Here is a 19916-nt window from a genome sequence, read left to right as displayed (position 1 = left end):
GGCTTAGGGAAAGAGAGAGGGAGAGAGAGAGAGAGAGGGAGAGAGGGAGAGAGGAGAGAGAGAGAGAGAGAGAGAGAGAGAGAGAGAGAGACTCTAGAATGAATTCAGCTACACTTGGACCAGGATCTGATGACTAGACGGAACCAAAGTCTGGTGCAGATCCAAGCTCTATCAGATCTGCACCGGATGACTAAACAGAACTGAGGTTTGGTACGGATCCAGTGTCCACATTTCATTTTCACCCCTTTAGTGGATGCCTGCCCGGCTTTACCCAAAATGTCTGAGAGTGCAAAGGGACATTTTCATCAGAGGCTTATGAGTGTTCCCGGGAGTCAACCCCATGTTGGAGTTGCCTGGTCCCTGCTCAACTCACTTTGTTTTTGGTTTTCTGGGGAAAAACTGGTACCAGGTACTATTTTGAAAATCACCTCTATCGGAGTTCCAAACGAGCTGAGGCAATACAAAAAGGTGACGTTAAAGTATTGCAGGATACTGATTGGTCACTATTGTCTGTGATGCTGAACTAGCCTGTCATTTTAAATACCTCAGCGTCACCACTTTTTCTCTCCCTTCCCTTCCCACCCTCCCTCCATCTATCTATCACTCTGTCTCCCTCCCTCCATCTATCTATCACTCTGTCTCCCTCCCTCCATCTATCTATCACTCTGTCTCCCTCTTGTATCTTACACTCCTTTTCTTCACTAACCCTCTCATATCCAGTCCTCTACACCTCTTTTCCCTCTCTCATTCTCTCTCTCCTGCCCCATCCCCCTCTCTGCTTTGTCCTCTCGCTACAATTCTCTCCCTCCTTCCCTTTCTTTTCCTCCTTCCCCTTCCCTCTCTCTCTCTCTCTCTCTCTCTCTCTCTCTCTGCTCTCTGAACACTCTACTCCCCCTCTCACCCTCTCTCTTCTCTCCTCTCTAAACACCCCTCTCCCTCCATTTCACACTCTCTTCTCTCCTCTCTAAACACCCCCTCTCATCCACTCCATCCTTCTCTTGCTCTCTTCTCTCTGAACACTGCTCTCACACCCCCCCTCTCTTTCTTCTCTTTTGTTTTTCTTCTTCACACTTCTTCCCTCCCTCTCTCTCTCTCTCTCTCTCTCTCTCTCTCTCTCTTTCTACCCACCTCCTCATCCGCTCCCTTGTTACCTCTCCAATCTCCTCTCTCTCTCTCTGGCCTCTTCTGTTTTTTCTTCTCTTCTTTTTTCTCACACTCGGACCCACCTCTCTTGCTCTCCCTCTTTCCCCCTCTCATTCCCTCTCTCCCTCCCTCCTCTGAGGAGTGAGAGCCCTCATTTGGCCCTTTCAGAGTGATTTAATTAGTGCACTGGTGCATTGTGGTAAGCCTGAGGGAGCGGCCTGAGAGCCTGGTTGCCGTGGCGATGAGAGCGACGGGCCCAGCGGGACCCCCTGATGTCCACTGCTTTGGCACCAGCTCTGACTGCCGGTCCTGAGAGAAGTGCTAATGTCTCTGGGAACATTCAACAAGTGTGTGTGTGTGTGTGTGTCAGTTTGTTAGTGCTCTGTCTGAGTGAGTGCATTTGAGTGTGTGTGTGTGTGTGTGTGTGTGTGTGTGTGTGTGTGTGTGGGAGTAAAACAACCACGTTAGTCACTGAGTGAGTCAGCATGTTCAGTCACTGTAATTTATAGAATGAAAAATGTTAACAGCATTTATATATATTGGTGTGTCATGCTAAACAATAACAGCACACACACACACAACACACACACACACACACACACACACACACACACACACACACACACACACACACACACACATTCACATACACTAGTGTAGTGAATGAGTGCAGACCCATGAGGTGATGGCTTTGCTCCATTTGGATGTTTTCCCTAAAAAATTGCACTCAAAACTGGTGAGCTTATGAGCTGGTATGTGTTATTTTCTGGCCTCTGGCTTCCACCACTAAAGAGGTGCTGTCTCTTTTATAATATATGTTGTAGTAAGACATTTCAACTTAAGTCTATTAAGGTTTATAAACAAATGGCCCTTTATTGACTTAAGTGGTTTGACAAAGCACTCTTAAGTACCGGTGGTATGGGCAAACCACAGTCCAGATGAATAAGAGCCTCGCTGGGTGTGTCACAGTGGTTTACTGGGCTGATTAGAGGAGCGGCTGGCCATCAGGTCCTCATTTGTTTGCTTTCCCACACTAAAGGTGTTTGTTGTTTACTAATGCAATCGTTTACAGAGGAGCTGACTGGTCAGTGAGGGAGCATGGCCGTTAACTGGCCTCAGTTCACCAACAAGGCTACACCAACAACCTGCTCAGTGCAAGTACAACTACTCTACTGTATGTCACCTTCAGGGAGGAACTGGGTCAATGTGCAGAATTGATCATGTCAAATCAAAATAAATACACCATGCCACGTAAGTACGTGTGTGTGTGTGTGTGTGTGTGTGTGTGTGTGTGTGTGTGTGTGTGTGTGTGTGTGTGTGTGTGTGTACGCAGGTGTGTGTGTGTGTGTGTGTGTGTGTGTGTGTGTGTGTGTGTGTGTGTGTGTGATGGGGTTAATAGAGTGATGCCCTTGGAAGATGGAAGATGGGTTAATGAAAAGTGTGGGCGTGCATGTGAGTGTGTGTGTGTGTGCGTGCGTGCGTGTGTGTGTGTGTGTGAGGGGGCGGTGTGTGAGCCTGAAAAGGTCACACTCATTCACTGGTCATCCGTCAAACGTGGGCCGGCAGACTGAAATGAGACGGTTCATGCCTCTTAACAATCGCTCGTCAAAACCCTTCGATTAAGCCATCTAATTAACCTGGGCGGAGTGGGTGTCCATCAGACCCCTGCCATGTGCCGCCCACTCCCTTATGGGCTGTAGGACAACAGTCAACAGGACAACAAGCAGGACAACAGGACAACAAGCAGGACAACAGGACAACAAGCAAGTCACCAGGTGCCAGGCACTTCCACATCTAAGAGATTATTTCACTGTGAATCCATTAATGTTGCCTTTTGACAGGTTGTTATACACTCAAACAACAACTTTTTGACACTTCCATACTAAGCGATTTACGTTGTAGTATACTTTTGTTATACATTATTGTGATCGAGCAGGCTGGCTAAAGAGGACGCACTTTTTTCAGTTTCAAAAATGAAACATTTATTTTTTTTTGTCTTTCTTTTTTCAAAAGCAGATATGACAAAGCATATCAAAATAATAATTTAAGTAAAACATTATTTAATAGGCCTATGAGGTCAGACGAACAGAACATAACTCAAAGCATATGAGAGAGCTGAACACAAAAGACTGACCTAACCAAATGGGACAACAGGGGAACATATATGCCGGCCGGCTAGACTAACAAGACACAGAAGGGATGACTACAACTAATTGACATTTAGACAACAACAAACATGATATCTATGGCCAGTTCAACATAAGCATAAAGATAATTAAATATTAATTCTTCAATGAAAATAATCATAAACAATATAGTTAACGGATAAACTTAATTATAAAAACCAAATTAAGCTTCCTCTTTCCCCCATGACGTCCATTTCCAATGGTTACTTCCGGAGGACTCTTAATGTGACACCATTGCCGCAAGAAGCACTTTGCCAAGATTCAGCACCCGGAAGTCCAGCCAAACGTGTTTGCCGTTGGCCTCTTACCACCCGCCACGGTAACTTAAGAACTCAAAAAACATGTAAGTGTATGTAGATATAAGAAACAAACTGTGTGCACCCAGCTTTAATGTGTTAATCCGTAAATAAAGTTAAGAATATGTAATGAAAAACGTGTTGTGTGTTTTGTACTGTAGCATAAATCATGAATGTTATTGTAACTGAATGATACGAGAACTTAATGATTGACAATGTAACCGGGTAATATTTCAAATGTGCATGAACAAAGACAACTAATCAACTATGTGTGTGTGCGGAGAGTAGGCTAAACGAGAATTCTGTACGGCGGCTGGTCTGACCGTCACAATTATTATCTGTGCCAAGCTATATCCGACCCTTGACCTTGTAGTGATTAGTAACTTGTTCTGCCTGCTGTGCTAAAGAAACAGGAGAAAACAACTGGATTTATGTGGGGTGATTCAGGCCAAGCCCATCCCTATTGTTTTCATGTGTGTGTGCAACGCTCCAGTTAGCCTGTCTGTTGCTGATTTATGGTATGATGTCACTTTAACAAAAGCCATTTCTGTTGAAGCTGGTGTGGCCTGGACCACAGGCTATAGAGGAATTGATTCTGTTTTTCACCAAGAGCCTCTAACTGCCTCCGTCCCCTAGATCTCCCCTTTCTACCACACAGAACCCCCTTACACAACCCCATGGGCATGTCCCAGTGAGATGCACACATTACATCCTTTAACACAGGGGTGGCTAAACTACGGCCCGCCGGCTAATTTGCAAGACCCAGCGTGGCCCTTGAGCCAAAAAGTTTGCCCACCTCTGCTATAACAGGAGCATTCTAATGCCCCGAAACCCCTGAAGGTGCCACTTCTACCCCTGACAACGTACCTCTTATGCAACCCTACAGTCAGCTACCTACCACATGGGCATACAGTTAGCACTATCCCCAATACTTGCCTCATAGATATGCATATATGCGTTGTCTTTATTTGTTTTAACCAAGAACATTCTAGACTGTTCTTGCTATATTTCCCTCCTCCAGACTCGGCTCCACAGGCCTGATGCATACAGATGCCTTGCTAGGCAAGGGGGAATGACTGTCCAGTGGTTTGAATGATTGAATCTAAAGTGGCACTCATTCTTCTCTCCCTCTCACACTCTCTCTCTCTCACAGACACACACACACACACACATTATTTATAATAAATCCTCCCTCCAAACACACACACACACACACACACACACACACACACAAGCTATGATAAATCTTCCCTGTCTCGCTGACAGTGCCACGCGATGTTGAGGAGAGTGTACCTACTCTTCCAGTTGGATAGGAGGCGATGGGAACAGGCTGGAATTAGCCTCGACCCTCCCACACTAAATCACCCCCACAAACACACACACATACACACATACACACACACACACAAACACACACACATACACACATACACACAAACACACGCACACACACAAACACACACACATACACACATACTCACAAACACACGCACACACAGAGAACTGTCAGGCAGCTTCTCATCCTTCTGCTTTTATGGGTGCCAAGACAACAGAGACATTATCTCTCACTACACAAACACATACACATACATACACACACACACACACACACACACACACACACACACACACACACACACACACACACAAACATATACACAATCAGTCCATCAAACACCCACACCATCAAAAACACACAAGCAGGCATATTAACTGTGATTTAATAATGTAATAATAAGAATAAGAATAATACTAGTAAGTTTATTTTATTTTTAATAAGTAAGTTTTATATAGCACCTTTTTTATACACTTTACTCACTTGCTGCTATTTGAAAAGCTGTGATGTGTTGTTTTTATTGTTATTTTGTAAGATAGGTCTTGTGCAAAACAGGTCTCATTTTTACTAATTTTTAGTACATACTAAAATGTATATCTATCTTTCTACAAATAAAGTATCTATCTATCTATCTTTCTACAAATAAAGTATCTATTTGTAAAATAATGCCAATGGTGAAGGTTCTAAAATTATTTGCTAATATAAAATTTTGCTAAAATAAGTGCTCAGTTTGATGCTCCTATAAGGAGGGCTTTGCCTTGTGTTAGTATGACCGCATCATTGGACTCTTTATCTCCTCTTGATGAGGAAGCAGTCTCTCAATTGCTTCAGCTTAAGTCGCCCAACAACATGCCCATTAGATCCTGTCCCTGGCCCACTCTTCTACAGTCTATCTCACCCGCTGTTCTACCAGCAATCACACATGTATTTAATGCTTCCTCAGTTCTGGAATAGTTCCTTATTCTTTTAAACAGGCTAGGGTTACACCTCTGCTAAAGAAAAGTACACTTAATCTAACTGAGGTGAAGAACTACAGGCCTGTCTCCCTTCTTCCTTTCTTGTCAAAGGTTTTGGAGAAAGTGGTCATCAAGCAGGTTTGTGACTTTCTTCATCAGAATAATCTACTAGACCCTATGCAGTCTGGTTTCAAGAGTGGTCATTCTACTGAAACTGCTCTTCTGTCTGTGACTGAAGCATTGAGAGTAGCTAAGTCCTCTGCTCAGTCATCAGTATTAATTCTACTAGATTTATCTGCAGCCTTTGATACTGTTAACCATGACATTCTCCTATCTATACTATCTAAACTGGGAATTTCTGGAAAAGCTCTTGATTGGTTTGAATCTTACCTTAAAGGGCGTTCTTTCAACGTGTCTTGGCAGGGACAGGTATCTAAGTCTCATGACCTCACCACAGGTGTGCCTCAGGGATCAGTATTAGGACCCTTGCTTTTCTCTATTTACACCACTTCCTTAGGTGATACCATTCGCTCCCATGGATTTGACTATCACTGTTATGCAGACGACACTCAACTTTACCTGTCTTTCCCACCTGATGACTCTAGTGTTTCCCACCGGATTTCTGCATGCCTTAAGGATATTTCAGCCTGGATGAAAGATCGGCACCTTCAGCTTAATCTCTCAAAAACAGAGTTTTTGGTGTTTCCAGCTAAAACAGCTATTCCCCAACAGATTAACATCCAGTTTGACTCAACTTCACTGACCCCAACTAGATCGGCACAAAACTTGGGCTTTGTAATTGATGACCGACTTAACTTCTCTGAGCATATAGCTTCTATTGCAAAATCATGTCGGTTTATGCTTTACAACATTAGGAAGATCAGACCTTATCTGACACAAGATTCCACACAACTTCTTGTTCAGACCATGGTCATCTCTAAGCTGGACTATTGTAATTCACTATTAGCTGGCTTACCCGCTTGTGTAACAAGATCATTACAGCCGATTCAGAATGCTGGAGCACGTCTTCAATCAGCCAAAGAGGACACATGTAACTCCCTCTCCTAGTTACTCTCCACTGGCTCCCTATAGTAGCCAGAATTAAATTTAAATCTCTCACTTTGTCCTATAGGACACTAACTGGATCTGCTGCTAGTTATTTTAATTTAATAATCAAGCCTTACATCCCCAACCGCCCACTGCGGTCTTCTGGTGAGCGTCTGTTTTGTCGAACAGTCATGAAAACTGGGTCTAATTCCAGACTCTTTTCTTCAGTGGTTCCATGTTGGTGGAATGTATTGCCCTTTCCGTTCCTTTTTTTCCATAGACATTCTTTTATTAGGCTATTGATTGAATTGATATTATTGTGTTAATTATTTATTATAACTATTCTCCTTATTATATTTGATTTTACATTTCTAATCTGTTCCCTTTTATTCAATTTTAAATATTATTATATATTTTAATCTGTTCCTATTCAATTGTTTAATTATTTAATTATTCATTTGTTTGTTTATAGATAGATGGTTATGGTTATGGTTATGGATTTATAACCATAACCATCTATCTATAAACAAACAAATTAACAAATAATTAAAAATAAACAGAAAAAAGATGCCAGATGGAGCGCCATGACTCACCAGCGTACAGTACTCGTAAAGCACAGACATCAAGACATAAACAAACAAATGATCAAATAATAAAAAGTAAATAATATAATATAATAATAATAATAATAATAATAATAATAAAAAATAGTTATAGTCATGGTTATGGCGACTTACAAAAAAACAAAATAGTTACATTACGTAACAGTGAATAGTTTTAAAAAGTTGGTAAGGCTGCATTAAGGAGAATAGCAATAATAAACAATAATGTAAATGCTAATGAAAATAGACAATGAAAAATAAACAAACACTATAATATATATTATAATATAATATACAAACCATAAGAAACGCTTAATTAACTAGTAGCATGTTATGTCTTGTATGATATGTCTTTAGACCCCTTTTTAATAATAATAATAATAATAATAATAATAATAATAATATTACCTTAATAGTAAAATAATATTAAAGTTTTAATTTCTTATATTCTTTAATAAATATAATAAAGACTCCAGAATAGAGTATAACAATCTGTCTATCTGTTCATATAAAAACTACAGGATTTCTGTTCAAATAAAAACTACAGGAAACATCACTAACATTCTAAACAGCCAAGTGAAGATTCTAAATAACATCAAATCATTTTAGAACCTTCACCATTGGCAACCTAACCCAAACATAACTTAGAATCTTGACTTTTCATGAAATATCACTCACAGAAACCTATTGCTCCTCAATATTTGAGATTTTATTCAACATTTTTTTGGAAAACTTCCTTGACAAACCTATGGAACAGGTAAAACATGATTCCAAATGGCACTTTTAACCCTTCTGAGGGATTTCACAGTTTTTGTATGTTTAGAATTGTTTTTAAAATGTAAAATTAAGCCACTAAAAGATTCACAAAGATAAAGATAAATCCAGCACTTTTACATATGGATACTGTAACATTACTTTTATATCACAGGGCAACAAAGGGTGAGCCACCAGTGTCCCCTATAGCCTTAGAAGGCAAGTTGTACCATCTAAGCGTTTTGAGGATTTTTATCTGGAGACAGAGCCACTCTATAACAGGAATGATCTTCAGACTGGGGAGAAGTTGACCTGGAAGACTGGTGAAGGCTCTGCCTCCAGCTCCAGAGTCCTCTCCCTGGGCCCATCTTTTCTGGAGATACCTTTAGCAGTGGAGACAACTCTTCAGCTCTGCCACAACATTACCCTGGATCCTTACTACCAGCTAAGGGTGGATGTGAGAGCACCTGCAAGCTTTCTGAACTCACCCTGTCCACCGGCCCAGAGGCTTCTGAGCGTGTGGGCCGCAGGAAGAAACAGGCCAAGCCCTGTAGAGTGGTGCCTTGCAAAGATCAGGCTTAACAAGCTCTTGGAATCTCCAATGGGCCCCTGGTGATCAAGCTGTGCTCACCTGAGCAGAAGACTGTGGCGTCTCTCTCTTCAGTCTACCTGAGCTCCAGTCAAAGTCACCGAGAATCTCAACTGAGTTCTCAAACTCCCATGGACTCCACACCACAGGTAGAGATTTATTTTCTCATTTCCAATCTTGGATGAAGTGTCACTAAAAAATCATCTCGCAACCGTGTATCTACTTATTAAAATCACTTTAACTTTTTTCTTTTATAATCTGTAGGCTCGTAAGTTGAAAAAAGCACCACAGAAACAGGTGAATCAAAAATCCAATGACCTGAAGAAGAGGCTGGAGATAGCAGCCATACTGCTGGAACTTGCACAGCAAGTCCCTGACTTGGTTCCGGAGGCAGGGTTCACCATCAATTTCCAGCAGCAACTCAACCTGATAAAGAAATGCCGCTCCAAAGGGAACCAAAACACCTCCCATCCAAACAAAGGAACCTCTGTGAAGGCACGCGCCCATCAAAAGGCAAACTGTGACCATAATGGATACTGCAAGAAGTATCGCTCCACTGAGAAACATGGCCAGAAGAGAAAGCATCTCAGCTCTCTGGACTCTGGACCAGTGGTGGGACCTGAGTGGACGGCCGCTAGGGACAAGCAAGACATGTCCTTCCCCCACTTGGATGATTCCTCTCTCATGGCAGAGGTACAAAAACATCCTGCCACACATGTTAGGAAGCTTAAACACAAGCATTCATATTTTTGGTTAAATTATAAATGTTTTAATTAATTACCATAACCATAACAATAACCATAATTAAAGCCCTATTCCATTTTTCCCGGTACAGGCTAAAGAGAGGAAAAGAAGGGAAATGGCTCAGGAGAGCCGCCTTAGGCAAATGGCCCAGTCTGTGGAGGAGAGATACATCAAAAACGCTGCTGTTCTCCCAGACCTCCGTCCGCTGCCACCTGTGGCCCAGAGCAGCTCCCTTCTCTCCGCAGCCCTGAGTGAGCCTCTGCTGACCCACGGCCACACTATGGAGGACTACCAGGCCATCTACCACTCGGTGGTGGATCCCATGCTGAGGACCAAGTCTGGGAACGCCCGCCAGTACAACCTCGGGAAGCAGCGTCTCTGGGAGAGGATGTCCTGCCCCACCCTGGTGGAGACAGTGGACGCAGATGGCCGAGTGCACATCACCGAGTCCTTCAGCACGCCCACCCTAAAGTCCTACGCTCCACAGATTGATGTGGACATCAGTGGGGAGCCCCTGCCACATACACATACCCTCACATACACTCTATCCCTCTAGCTTGATGGATAGACAGCATTACACAATACGCATTGCAGCTGGGTTACTGCTAACAGAGAGAGGGAGGGCAAAGAGAGAGGAGCAACAGGAGAGAGGGAGATGGAGAGAGAGAGAGAGGTGGAGAGAGAGCAAAGACAAAAAAGAGAGAAAGGACAGAGAGTAAGAGAAAGAAAGAGAGATATTGGCACAGAGTCTATACAGTCTAGCTAGCCATATAAAAAGTCTGACTAAGAAAACCATGGTTTCTCTCTCTCTCTCCCTCTCTCTCTCTCTCTCTCTCTCTCTCTCACACACACACACATACACACACACACACACACACACACTGGCCTGTACTAATGGCCAGACTGACTATCCCACATAAATGTATCGGTCACATAAATGCGTCCAAACAGCACATCTAGCAAAATTGACATTTTCGTCTGAAAGGACACATGCTGCTGAGGGACATCCATTTCAGGGAGGTGCTGCAGCAGTAAAAAGCATCTGTAATGACTGCAAACACACACACACACACACACACACACACACACACACACACACATTGGAAATTGTAGGTTGCTTGCTTGAGCTCCCCCACCCAAGACCTTGACAGCATAAAGTACAGTTAGATCTTTCACACACTTGAAACTCATCTCTCTCCTCAAACACACACACACACACACACACACACACACACACACACACACACACACATGCACACACAGACACAGACACAGACAAAGACACACACACACACACACACACACAAATTGGAAATTGTAGGTTGCTTGCTTGAGCTCCCCCACCCAAGACCTTGACAGCATAAAGTACAGTTAGATCTTTCACACACTTGAAACTCATCTCTCTCCTCAAACACACACAGACACAGACACAGACACACACACACACACACACACAGACACAGACACAGACACAGACACAGACACAGACAAAGACACACACACAGACACACACACACACACAGGCTCAACAGTGCCTATCAACGGTTGATTGATTATATGACCTGCAAATTATTATTAGATCTTTCCTCTTCTTTAAGTGATGGCATGGCTATTACATGCAGGACTGCACGAAGCATGTATATTTTCAACTCTGCGAGAGAGGCTTTCACCTCTATAAACATGGCTCTTTTAAGCATTTATTTACTTTTATTCTTTGCTTTTGTTATTACCCTTTTGTGAAATGTGCTACAAAAATAAATAAACTTGCCTTGCCTCTGTTGGCTAGTGAAGCTGTTACAGTAGGTAGCCAGCCCATAGCTGTCCTTAGTTTCACTGGAGCGCCATAATGAGAGGCATCACTAGAGAACTCTTCTAGCCCTCTTGTCAGAGATAGCTTACCAAGGGCTTTATGGAGGCTAATAAGAACCCCCCAAACCACTGATGAGAACCCCCGCCCCTCCCCCCCACCACCACCACCACTGCGACCCACTGATGCATTAAACAACACCAAAGGCTACACCACATTCTCTTCTCCGTGTATAACCCAAGGGGCTGCAATGAGGCTGCAGATGATATAAACTCTGTGTGAAGCAATACTAGATGCTGGGCTGCCTGCAACCCCCCTCAGAGCACTGGCATTACTAACACACTGAGCTGTCCGTCTGAGCCAGCAGATACCCTCAACTCAGAGGGTTCATGCAGAGCACTACACCCCCTCCAGATACTCAACTGACCTAATGTGCAGGGCTGTGTGGAGCTTGTGGTACACCTCAGGTTGACTAGTGCGCCCTGCAATTACTCTCCCCAGTAACATGGATGATGCATAAGGCCACACAGGGCTTGTGGTAAACCCCAGGTTGGCTATTGAGCTTTGTTCTATTCTGTATGACTAGCATGTCAAATGCATAGGGCAGCAAGTGCCTTGCTGACAAACTCAAAAAGTATCCACATGGTTAATGCATAGGACTGTATGGGACTCGTGGATAACCTCAGGTCTGCTAATGAGCCACTCTCTGTGAGAGCTTGACCCACATGGTGAATGAACAGGGCTGTGTGGTGTGGAGCCTGTGGATGTCTGCAGTGGCTTTTGGAGGCTTAGTAATGAGGCTCGACTCTAAAGGCTCTTCTCTCTGCCTCTGGATCAAAGACAGGACACTAGAGGGAAACAGCATGAAGAGGAGGGAAAGAACTAGGGCAGCAAAAATGTGCCCTTCAATTATTACAAAGTACTCCGTGAATGAGAGAGTAGAGGGAGATAGAAAGAGAGAGAGAGAGACAGAGAGAGAGAGAGGAAAAGAGGGACATAAGAAAAGACCATGTAGAGTACTACACAGAGGGATAGACAGAGAGAGAGAGACAGAGAGAGAGAGAGGAAAAGAGGGACATAAGAAAAGACCATGTAGAGTACTACACAGAGGGATAGACACAGAGAGAGAGAGAGAGAGAGAGAGGGATGGATGGATAGCAAGAGAGAGTGAAAGAGAAAAAGTGTGGAGGGCAGGAGAGATGACGGTGTGGTGTACTACACATTTAAATCATTCATGCCTCAACAGAGAAAACACACACATCCCTACAGTGTCCCTCTTAAACACACAAGTACACACATACTGTATATAGGCCTACAGTATACACACAAATATCTGAAGCAGAGCTACAAGGGCCAAATCACTAGTCACTCAACCTCCATGTTCAGGGTTGACACTATGCACTTTGATGTACATTTTTTTTACATTTTTTTCTTCAGTTAAATATATCATGATGCATCATAGATTATTTTCTATTGCAAATTCACTGTATTGCAATACCACTGTTGTCATGGACAACATTTGTTCAGGGCCAGTTTGATAAACCTAATTCAGAGTCCGCCACAGAACACAAGCCTGCTGCAGTAACGGACTGAGGCCCTGTCCAGTCTTACGAGAGGTAACTTTGAAGGGTTTGCGTCTTAACCTTCCGAACTGTACTTCCTGTCTCAGGCAGCCTACAATTAAGACACATGCCCAGTCTTAAATATTTTTTTTCACCTCATGTCCTTAGCTTTTTTTATCTGGTTTGATGAGGATGTATTATACCAAAGCCAAAAAAATAACAACAATGCTGCATTATACATTATGCATTTTTAAAGCATTTGGGATACGCTACTGTGAACTCACGATGGAATTCCTTCAGGGAGTGTTTTTAAAAGGAAGCTCCACCACAACTCAGGATTCTCCACTGACAGATTTCATTATTCTTCTTTTTTTTCCCTTTGCCTCTCTGTTCTTCCTCTGGTTCCTGTGAACAGCCAAGCAGGCCTGGAAGGCATCCAGACTTCCAGAGCTCTTGAGGAAGTGATGGTCACTGGAGCTGCTAATGCTGCTAGCGCTGCTAGTGCTAGCGTGATAAAAAAAACTAATGATCAAGGCACCCTGCTGCAGACCGCACTCCTCTGTCCATCACGGAGGACCCCAGGGGGGCATGTTTGGAGCCGTCCCTGCAAGTGCCTGATGGAATCATGGCACTGGTGACTGGGGAGGGCTGAAGACCGAAGTGAGTAGCGCAGTGAGAAGAGTTGGTTCTGGGCCAGATCAGGGCGGAAACACTTTAACTTGAATCCTGCTTCACTAACACAACCTTGTCATAATATTATCATGGCAGATGTCACATGCTATCATAATGAGCTATGTCCATCAGTCTGCAGTGCCATTTCAACATTGGTATTTGTCATGATAGTAGTATGATATGACAGCTTAATAACATTTTTTATCTAAAGTTCTGGTTTCAGCCTAACAATGGTAACATGAGATTGTCAAATTATAGGATGAAAAATTGACAAATCTGCACATTAGATAGCTTCCATTAACTCTGAGTGACATTTGGAGCCCATAAGGATCTTCCTCACATCCCAGATGAAAGGATGACTATGTGTGAATAGGGCCCCTGAGTCAAATAACATGGGTTATGTTATGTGATATGTCTTAATAGGGCCTTTCAATCACATACAATAGGTCATGCTATTCACCTCTGATATCTGAATGGGGCCCCTCAGTCAAATAATACAGCTTACGCATATGTGTGATAATCATGCTTTGTGATCAGCATCTCTTTTAACAGCAAGATGCTTTGAATCTGTTGATGGTTATGTCATAATTGTAAGTCTCAACCTGTCCATTTCTTTTTACAAATCTTACTAAAAGTCATCATTTAAGGGGTTATTTTTCAAAATGTTGTGCCCAAGGACCCAGTGGCTCTTAAAGGGGTGGTTCAGGATTTTGGACATAGGACCTCATTTCCAAGTAAGCAAGTGTGATATTTATCAGTGGAGACCGTTTTCAACACGTTTCATCCAGTCGTTCTAATTGCAGAGTTTGCAGGTGCTAGGCTAGCGCAAGTCAACGGTATGTGCTAGCCTGCCACTAAAAACAGTCTTACCTACTCCAAAGGACACTCGAGGCAAATTCCAGACAATCGATGTAAATGTCTGTGTTGATAGAATAGTGTAAGAAATACAACTACCCTCGCATCGCGTTGCAGTGGTTATACTTTGTTCCCTGAAGTTGGTAGTAGTCATTTTGCATCTCAGCGGCGGACTGATATTACCAAGGCTACTACTAGGTATTCCCATTGGAGTGCGCTTTACTGTTTACTTTTTGGCGCAGTACTACTAACTGGAGCAAGTATAATTCCGCCGCTGCTAAGACACTAGTCCCTCAAAATGTAATGCGATCGTTGAAATGCAAAAATAAAACTATCAATACAGACATTTACATCAATAATCTGGCGTTATAATTTATTTCCCTTGGGTGTACTTTGGAGTGGGTAAGACTGTTTTTAGTGGCAGGCTAGCACATACCGTTGACTTGCGCTAGCCTAGCACCTGCAAACTCTGCAATTAGAAGGACTGGATGAAACGTGTTGAAAACGGTCTCCACTGATAAATATCACACTTGCTTACTTGGAAATGAGGTCCTATGTCCAAAATCCTGAACCACCCCTTTAATCTGTCCATGTCTGTGTTATGATGCTGGGTCCGAGTTAATCGGGGTCAAACTACAGCCATATACTAGCCAGTTCCACTTCTGTGCTACCTGGAGAGCTCTGCATATTGGCGCCGACATGAGTAAGGTACGCCAACACATTCTGTCACTTGTCCACGTACACCAGGGCCAAAATGTTTTAAATGGCAAGCAGTCGAGCAGTGGTGACAAAAACAAAACTCAATCTTAATCAACACGGTGGCAGAGGCAGAGTTTAATGCTGGTGTACAGTTCTATAGACCCTTTCATCAATAAAAACAAAAACAATGCTTGAACGTTCTATTTGGGCCCCAATCTACTTCCTCTGCATTAAGATAACATATGGAATGTTAAAAAGGAAGTCTTGTGGGGCCAACTATGATGCTGATAATGGTACTCTCTTGAAAGGGTCCATTGAAAACAATTGAATCTAATGTACTCGAACGTGGAAAGCAGGCTGCGCCGCACTCATGTGTCTGTGCCAGAGGCGGACATCCCGGGTTCAGAAAGTAAAGGTCCTGCCAAGTATTTGATCAAACCGTTTAGTAAACCAGCTCATCCTAATTAGCAGCCAGGTAGATCAGATAATTGGTGATATCACCTGTGTTAAGTGCACAGGTAGAAAGAATATATGGCAGGACTTTTACTTTCTGGAACCAGGATGACCGCCTCTGGACTCGGCGCCTATATATATATTTTTTTTTTATTTAAACATTTATTTTACCAGGAAGGTCCCATTGAGACACAATGTCTTTTCTGCCAGGGAGTCCTGGTCACAATGGCAGCAATTATTTGAAAGACAAAGAAAATACAACATGGGACATGGGTACAGAGCAAAGACATCAACAGCACACTATCACAGTGGACACAGAGTTATGAGTTACAGTATATGTGGAGGCCTTTAGGTGCCTCCCGAGCTCAGTGCTGGGGGTTTGAAGCTGATTACAGAGCTGGTCTGGACACAGACCAAGAGCGAAAGCCATCAACACATAGCACCCTGTCTGGACTAGCGTGTAACACTAGAAGTACACCTAATATTAGCTGTAACATTAGGAGTGCTAACAATTAGCAGTAATTGTAAAATGACACTAGGACATGATCATCCATTAATGGTCATGATGTTTAATGAGAGAATGTGGGACCAGCCAAGACATGATTATGCTAGACACGTGAGGGAGGCGTCCATTAAAGCAGAACTGCTGATGGCATTCTTGGGAATACACTGGTAGTAAAGTGTGTGTGTCTGTGGAAGGGGGGTGGGGTGGGGCAGGGGTCTGTGTGTTTCTCTGTGTGTGTATGGGAAAGAGAGTTGCTGACAAAAGCGAAATACTATTTTCAGCAGTAGTGTGTGTGTGTGTGTGTGTGTGTGTGTGTGTGTGTGTATGTGTGTGTGTCATGTCAACCTCTCTAACCTTATGGACACTCATAGCAACTGTGGGGCCAGACGAGCATTGCAGCCTCCTGAGTGACAGACAGCTCCTGAGATGAAAACACACTTGTGCTGACACAAGACACTCGTGCACTTTGATGTGAATTGACAGTGTCAGGTTCCCTTATCTGGAGACGTCCGAGTGTGTTAAATGTCCCGTGCTTACATCACTGGTGTCCAGGTCTGATTTCAGTCACTCTCTCTTAGTCAACTCCATTCTCTTTCTGTCGTTCACTCTTTTTTAACCCCCTGTCCTTTTCTCTCCCTGTCATTTTTCTGTGTGTCATCATCTTGATACATATATCAGACTACTGCTGCTTGTGTTGTTTCAGATGAGTGCTCCTCCTCTTCTCTCTCTCTCTCTGCCTGCTGCAACTGTTGTCATTGTTGTGCTAGCACTCCCCCCTTCTATCCCTCTATCTTTACCCATTTCTCTCTCATTCTCCCTCTAGTTATTTTTCTCCGCTCCCAGCAGCTTATCTTCCTCTCTCCCTCTTTCTCTCTTTCTCTCTCTCTCGCTCTCTCCTCTCTCTTCCCTTTCCTTCTCTCTATGTCTCAGCTACTTGTCTTTTTTATGTTGGCTGCTGACAGACAGCTCCTAAGTTAAGATCTCTTGTTGCGCTCATCTTCAGTATAGGGTCCGGTTCATTCCAGTGTGTGCTCGTAAAGGCCGATTTATAGTTCAGGTGACAAGTGTTGCTCGACAAAATAGGACGGGAAAGAGAGAAACATTCGTGTCGCAGAGCTTGTCGCTTACATCAAAGAAATGTGAACATCATGCAGACATTGTTTCATACTCTGATTGGATATCAACCCAAACCACAGTGTTTTTATATGGCTGCCCTCTGGAAAGCGCCTCCAGTCCCTCAAAGCCAGAACTAAAGACTAAGACTAAGCCATACGGGCCATGAATGCATAACTGTCCCAGCACTTTTCCTTTTTGATAAGCCCATTAAAGCATTTATTTATGTTTATTTACCCTCACCTATTCTATTTAATTATTTCATTATTATTCATTTTTATTTCTTGCTCTTCTACTTTTTCTATTTTCTCCCCTTTGCACAGTGTGGAGTTGCTGTCACGATCCCTCATTTCAGTGCAAATATGCAAATGACAAATAAATCTCTTGAATCTTGAATCTTCAACTCAAAGTTCTACTTGAGTTTGAGTTCTATTGTGTGTTACCGTAGTCATGACGTGTGTCTGTTTACTTTACACTAATGTCCAAGTTGCTACAGAAACTAGGTGACGTTCTATTTGTCAATTTGTCGCTGGCACAGGACTATGAAAGCCTGCAGCTCTGCGACATCTGTCGGCATCATTTTGTATTTGTTTAGTGACAGACACCTGAACTATGAATTGACCTCAATTCTTCAATTCTTCATCTACACATAGGTTTGTGCATATACACAAATACACACACCACATACACATAGACTCTCACATACATTACACCACATGCATGCGGACACACACACACACACACACACACACACACACACACACACACACACACACACATACGTAAGAGCACACACAGTCGTATTTACACACATTATACATTTTAATAAATTGTAGTCACATGTTAGTACTTGCAGACACAGCAGGTCAGGCCTCAAAGTTCTGAGATTTCTGGCTGGGCACAGCTGACTGTCCCTACTGCACTGGCTAGCTCTATTCTGGGGATGTGCGCCAATGGCCACGTTATGCCATTCCAACCAGGAGTACACCACCACTCTATTTACAGATCACAGCATGCAAATAGCTTCACCCCCCAAGGACGCCAGTGACACAGCATGCGACCGGACCACCGCATGCAAACTCCAATCCCGCCCGGTAGAGAGTAGAGTGTTGAGTCTGACCAAGATCATCGAGGTCCTGTGGAGCTCTCTTTCAGTCTCACATAAACGTAGTTACAGGTAATGGATGGCAATGCCGCCATAATTCTGACAACAATCAGGTACTTCACAGATTGTTCAGTGGACTCTGATGAAGATATAAAACTACATTGAAACCTTTTACAAATGAAACTAAGTAATCCAGATATCTGTGTCCTGTGATCCCTTTATTTTCACCCACTCACAGCTAAGAGATCTTGTAGCCCTTGTTGTCTGTTTGTTTACAAAGCAAGCTAATTATATAGTATAAATCATAAACATTGGTGATTCAAAGTGCTCTGCAATGAGCAGATAAAGAGGACATTTTTCAGAAAGGCAAAATACATTAAAACAGTTCCAGTAATAGGAAACGGTTATGACAGATGCTCTGATGTTTGGAGGAAAAACACAAAAAATAATACAACTAGATGTACCGCAGTGCGGTACAAAATATGACCGCCGCCCAGTCCAGCACATTTTTTCCACAAAAATAAGTCACGCTGAAAGGCATATATGATTTTAACTGTCTCAATGAATTGCATTATGCACACTCAATTCTCACTGGTATCTGCAAGACAACAAGTACCAAAACATGATTAGTTCACAGATTTCACATGTAAAATACATTTTATACAACCCCACCCCCATCTTGCCTGTTCATAATTCTGAGATATTCTTGAATTGTGTGCATGTGTGCGTGTACATGTTTATGTTTATGTGTGTGTGGGTGGGTGTGTGTGTGTGTGGGTGCTTGTGTGTGTGTTTACTTTTAAAAGTGTTTACTTTTTTGTTTTTAACTAGGTGACACTATACATGAAATGAGTGGTTATGGAATGGGTTGACATGGCCCCTTAAGATCAACATACAAAAAAAAGGTGGTCCTCCTTAACCCTACGGTTCTCGAGATATTCATAGAAAACTGTGTCTGCCCTACCCTCCTTTCGGGGGGTCCAGTCCAGCGGGGGGGCTACAGATCAAAACGAAAAATGACGGTTCCATGCCATCCATGTGGGGCTACATGCCCACCAAGTTTCGTGTCTCTCTCAATGTCCAAAAAAGCCCCAAACATATATAACTAAAAAAAAACATATAAAATATAATCAAATTATGAATGCAAAACAAAAGGCTGTGCACAGAGTACCACTAATCATCCCAATCCTCTGTGCATATGGCCAGACCTGAGGCCAGCCACCACTGCGCGCTAGCTCAGATGTATGATCTTAAATTAGGGAGACAACGCCTTGGTAGGGGAATGATGTCTTACACATCTTATTAAATAAACATGTTGTTGTGGTACTGTACCTAGAGAATGGCTGGCTGAAAGGGACAGTGTTTCGGTATGTTAGAGTGTGTAGGTGGGCAGTAGGGGGGTGCTGACCTGACCCTGACCTGTTTCATAGTTAGAGGACACACCGCAGTAAGCACTCAGGTAGACAAGCAAGCAGCTGATAGACCTGCTGTGT

At 43.0% G+C, this 19916-nt stretch overlaps 1 protein-coding gene and 1 long non-coding RNA gene across 2 annotated transcripts in view; one reads left to right on the top strand and one right to left on the bottom strand.

The window, feature by feature from the left end:
- The window catches only part of LOC125299518 (1-phosphatidylinositol 4,5-bisphosphate phosphodiesterase beta-1-like), a 152963-nt gene that overhangs the window by 75142 nt on the left and 57905 nt on the right, over window positions 1-19916 (bottom strand).
- Window positions 8235-9400, top strand: LOC125299520. Its single transcript, XR_007194382.1, has 3 exons — window positions 8235-8323; window positions 8495-9057; window positions 9173-9400. It is a non-coding gene; the product is annotated as an uncharacterized LOC125299520 (long non-coding RNA).

The sequence above is a fragment of the Alosa alosa genome, chromosome 8, assembly GCF_017589495.1.
Source record: "Alosa alosa isolate M-15738 ecotype Scorff River chromosome 8, AALO_Geno_1.1, whole genome shotgun sequence".
Taxonomy (NCBI): domain Eukaryota; kingdom Metazoa; phylum Chordata; class Actinopteri; order Clupeiformes; family Clupeidae; genus Alosa; species Alosa alosa.
The sequence above is the reverse complement of the archived record's forward strand: the minus strand, read 5'-3'. Positions and strand labels throughout refer to the sequence as shown.